The following is a 5871-nucleotide window of genomic DNA, read 5'->3' on the forward strand; positions in this document are numbered from 1 at the left end:
TCGCGAATCGCGTCTGCGGTAGTGAATCGCGAGGGGGGAGACCCGCGACGCAAGGCGGAGTGTATTAAATTAAAGCCCGACACGTATGACGAGACAATCCTGTTGCGTTTCTCTCACAATTCGAATTAATTGCTCGGGCGAATAAATGGAGTGACGCATCAAAACAGCTATATTAAAAGTTTAATTCTCGAAAATGTTCAAGATTTGGAGAATCTGGACTACGCGGAGTTAAAATCCAAACTCGAGTTGCGTTTCGGTGAGGGGCTTCTTTCACAAAACCATTATTCGCAATTTAAGAACCAAAAGCAGAAATTTGGGGAGGAACTCGCCGAGTTCGGATCGGATCTCGAAAAATTGGCTCGTCTGGTGTACCCCGAATGCCCTTTTTCGGTTCGTGATAAAATCGCCTGCGCGCAATTCATTTCCGCGCTTTCAAATGGCTTTATTCGGAGGACTCTCCAGCTGGAGGGGATAACCTCCCTAAAGTTAGCTGTAGAGAGAGCAAAGGCGATTAAGATTATTCAAGGGGATAATTTTGAAAGAAAGAGAAAGAATTTTAATGAAAATCATGAAAAGAAAAATGTAGGAAAAGAGGGAAGGGAGGAAAAAAGGAGGGGGGAGGGATGGCCGGAAAAGGAAACCGGCAGGCGGCCGATTTGGTGCCAATCGGAATAAGGAGTGCTGGACCTGCGGAAAAACGGGACATTTCCGGTAGAAATGTCCCGGTGAGAAGGGAAACGCGGATTAGTCGAACTCTGCGGTGTGGATTCGACCTGCAAAAATAATACCCCGTTTGTCAAACGTTTTGTTAGTCATAAATTAAATAGGAAAGATTTTTGTTATAATGGCTTTTTGGACAGAAAACGTTGCTCTTTCAAAATAGATACGGACTCCGATATTTCGATTGATAATAAAGAATTGATTGACAGGAATAAAGAAAGAATTAAAGTAGAAAATCAAGATTTAAGATATCCCACTAGAGAGAGAGTTCTATTTGAGTCTTAAGGTCATTGTAGACGTTCAGATCGGAAAATATTCTTTAAAGATGCCTTTGTTTGTAGCGAAAATTAGTGACAAGTGCTTATTAGGAGTAGATTTTCTCGAGACAGTAAATTTGAAAGATATTTTCGAGTCTTCTTTGAAAAATCTAGAATTCAAAAGGAAAAAAAAGATTTATGATTCTTCTTGAGTAGTAAAGTCTTCTGAAAAAGTTTTGCCCTTTTTAAAAAAAACTCTATGAGAGAGATTTAGTAAACCTTAATGAAACCCAGAGGGACGTATTTCTTTTCTTTTTAAACGAATATCAAAATGTGTTTTCTGATGAAATTATTGCGGGTAACTGTGATGAAATTTATCATGACATAAATGTGGAAGATTCCTCCCCAATAAAACAGGTCCCTCGTTGTGTTCCAATCCGAATGCGTGGCGAAGTGAATCAGATAATTGAGGATATGAGGAAAAAGGGAGTAATAGAGGAATCCCAAAGCCCTTGGGTTTCGCCCGTTGTTTTAGTGAGAAAGAAGAATGGAACGATAAGATTTTGTGTAGATTACAGAGGAATAAATGCCATTACTAAAAAAGATTCCTTTCCACTCCCAAGGATTGATGACATTTTCAATCAACTCGCAAGTAACTCTTGGTTTTCCATTTTAGACTTGAAAAGTGGGTACTGGCAGGTGAAAGTTCGCCTGGAAGATCGTGAAAAAACCATTTTTTTCATCGGGAACGGGCTGTGGCAATTCACCGTAATGCCTTTTGGTTTATGTAATGCCCTCGCGACGTTCCAACGTTTGATGGGAAAAGTTTTAAGGGAGTTCTTGGGGAAAATTTGCTTGGTCTATTTGGACAATGTGATTATTTTTGGAAAGAGTTTTTCAGAGATGTTGGACAATTTAAAAAAAATTCTCCAACGTTTTCGGGAAGTAAACCTTAAGATAAATCCAAAAAAATGTGTTCTTTTAGGGAGGAGCGTAAAGTATTTGGGACATATAGTCTCGGCAGAGGCTATTAGAGGGTATTACCACAGACCCTGAGAAAATTTCTGCGGTAAGTAACTGGCCGGTCCCACGCATAATAAGAAGCAATTGTGAAGCTTTCTGGGATTTACCTTGTATTACCGTAGATTTGTGAAAGGGTTCTCCTCATTAGCAAAATCCTTGTACTCACTTACAGAAAACTGTTCTAAATTTGTTTGGGGAAAGGAATGCCAGGATGCTTTTGAAAAATTGAAACAGGTCTTGTCTGCTACCCCGGTTCTTATTTTTCCAAATGAAGAGGGGAGTTTATTTTAGATACCGATGCCTCTAACATAGGGATCGGCGCAGTTCTTTCGCAAAGGCAAGAAGGAGAGGAAAGAGTAATTGCTTATTTTAGTCAGGTGCTTAGCAAAACTGAGCGTAACTATTGCGTGATCCGACGGAAACTTCTTGCTATTGTAGATTCCATAAAGTCATTTCGTCATTATCTTTTAGAACGGGCTCTAGAGAATAGAATAATGAATTTCATCGAACGGGAATTGGTTTCATCAAAGCTTTTTCTAGATGCTGTGTTAAAATTTCTTCTTTTTTTTTTTGGAGAGCGCAACTGTTTCCATAACACCTCACATCGAATAATGGCTTTATCATGCCATGCAACTAGTGTTCTTGTAGATTTTATGCAATTTGTAACATCTGTAGTCGCAAAACACATCCAAACACGTTTTTCAAAACATGTAAAAAACTGTAAACACAGAACAGAACTACGAAATATTGTAGTGTTTTGAAGGTGCTTCCTGCTTATTTATCAAAAGACATGGTAGTGTCTCGTGACTAGTATACACGCAACGGCGAAACAGACCATGTGTCTTTCATATAGTTACACGCGTATCATATTGTTTCGCTATTTTTCTTACCAAAGTACGTCCCGTCAAATGCTTAATAGAGACATTTCCTTTTTTTTTTATCAAGAGACACGGTAGTGTCTCGTACCAAGTACACGCAGAGCGAGACCGACCGTGACTCTTTTACGCGACGCGACGGGTTGCGAGTACCCAAGATGTTGAGATCTCGATAACGAGTGAACGGATCAAGTTCTAAGTAGGCTTGATCGATAGCTTGGGGTCCAATTAGGGGGGGGAGGGGTTTCTCTCATAATATTCCGCTACGTGCCCTACGAGCGGAGATATTGCGACGCAAAGTCAAAATGTGAAAAATTTTATTTTAAGATACTTCTTCTTCTCCTCCTAACGCCGACGTCTCAATATTATTATGATTATTAGGGAAATGTCACTTTCACTTTTTCGACGCTGGCGGCGCAGGTATCGCCAGTTTCGATATCGCGCGCGTATTTCGAAATTAGGTCGATAGACTTATCGGTCAGGAAGAAGATTTCTATTTAGGTAAATTAGGTATATATATAGTTATTTGTGTAACAAGTGAGGTAAGATGAAAATTCCCGGGTGCGAAGTTTACGCACGAGCCGAAGGCGAGTGCGGTAACCGCACCCGGGAATTTTTATCTTTACACACGGCTTACACTCCCTATTTTATGTTGCAAGTGCCTGGAAAGTGGTCTATCACGCACGCGTAGCGTGCGTAATGGGGTACTTTCCATGCACGTGTTGCATAATAATATATATTGAGTCAATTGCTTCATGTTTATTTGGAGAGATTTCGTATCCTTATTACATTGTGTTACCACCGCTGCCGGAAAAGAAAGTTCTCTACGCTATTCGTATGTATTTGACCGGAAATGAATGTCCGGGAAAGAATCTACCATATGAAATTGTTTGTATTTTGTATGAAGACTTTTGAAGTGCAATTGAAAAGGTTTGTGAGTCATTCGTTTAATTGTAAAAATGTATAATTTACTTTTACTTAAATAATATTAATTTTTATGTATTTGTTGTTATTGCTAATTTTGTGAATAATTAAAAAATAAAAAATAAAAATGTTTTGCAGATCCTTGTTTAACACTACAAAATAGGTGATATCAGTACAAAATTACCTTTTTCAAAAAAGGTAAAAAAAGTGCAAGTACACGCAATGTATTTTGTAAATTCAAAAATCTAACCTAAGTGGTAGCTTTATATCTTTTTCACAAAATTATATTACCTAACTTAACTCAAGTGACATGTATTTCAAAAAAAAAGATGTGAAATCTTTATTTTTTTTTTCACAAAATTATATTACCTAACTTAACTCAAGTGACATGTATTTCAAAAAAAGATGTGAAATCTTTAAATTAAATTGCGCCAATTGTAAAGAGAATATGTATATTGCTTTGAAAGATAATTGTTATGCAACTACTTTAAAGAAATAAAACCCAAGTGGTATCTTCGTATTCCTATTCAAGGGTTTTCCTATTCTAAACCCAAGTGATAATAGCTTCTTAATTCTCATTAACAAATTTTTAATATTACAAATAATCATTTCAATTACAAAGAATTAAAGAAGTAACAGTACAAAATAAAAATATTTAATTAAGACAAAATAAATAAATTTTTTTTGTAAAAAAATTTGGCGCTGTTAGACTTTGAAATTTAAACATTAGTACTAAGATTTTTGATTGTATAAAAAACAATAAACACAATTTATGGAAGAATGTGACAGGAGTAAAAAAGCAGCGCCAAGTTTTTTTACAAGAAAAATTTATTTATTTTGTTTTAATTAATTTTTTTTATTTTGTACTGTTACTTCTTTAATTCTTTGCAATTAAAATGATTATTTGTAATATTAAAAATTTGTTAATAATAAGAGATCGCCAAACATTTTACGAAAGGTAAGCGTATCCACTGTTGAGGGAGGTGCCATGCTCTCTAAAATGTAATTTATTACATTTTTTTCATATTGATGTTGTAACAATATATTTTTCTTTTTTTATTATGCATTCTTATCATCTATTTTTTGTTTTTTTAGCTTTCATGTAATTTAAGTATTTATCTGGATACACAGATGGATGTGTCCTTCTTAAATAAAAAATAAAATTAGAAGATAAACGTAGCGTCTCTAATGATAAAAAAAATTCTCATAAAATTCCATAATATTTTTAAGAGTTTTTGTCATTCCGGGAAAAAAGATTATATATAATTATATATAAATATATATGATTATATATGATACACAATTATATATAAATTTTTCTTTACATATGACCATATATAATTATATATAATCATATTGTTGCACTCCGGCGGCTTCCGCACACTTACTCCGCACTCCCGCACTCGCTCGCGCGTTAACTCACGTCCCGCGGAATAAGGGAACTCAGGTTTAGCAAGAAAAGGATGGTTTATTGCGAATGTTTACAATAGTGGAACGCGAAACGTCCGCTCGAGTTTCAGTGCGAAGGAAATCTGACAACCGGGTTGTATAAACAACACATAGCAACGCCCGTTGCCAAAGACGCTCCGCGGCTGGAAATACCGGGCGACGTTGACAGCGCGGGTGCAACAATATATAATCATACATGAACATATATAATGAGATTGTATATGTAAATATATAAATCATATGTGATCATATATAGTCAATATACAGGGTGTCCAAAAAATCGCCTACTCCACTTCGGGAGGTGATTCGGGACCCAAAAACAAGCAAAAAAGTTCATATAAATATAGGTCCGGAAATGAGCCGTTTCCGAGTTATAGCCAATTTATGTTCCAAAATCGTAATTTAGAATCCGCTTGGCATCCCTCTTTCTTAATTATTTCTTAAATTAAAAATTTTTATTTTTAAATATTTTTAATTTTTTTAATTTTAATTTTTTTATTTTTTTTTTCAATTTTTCAATATTTGTAACGATTACATTATTCTTAAAAGAAATCAGTTGTTTTTACGGCTACTTAAAATCAGTTGTTTTCACGGCTATTCAAAATCAGTTGTTTTCACGGCTA

This window comes from Temnothorax curvispinosus, unplaced genomic scaffold (assembly GCF_003070985.1).
Source record: "Temnothorax curvispinosus isolate PA1 unplaced genomic scaffold, ASM307098v1 QBEX01018571.1, whole genome shotgun sequence".
NCBI lineage: Eukaryota > Metazoa > Arthropoda > Insecta > Hymenoptera > Formicidae > Temnothorax > Temnothorax curvispinosus.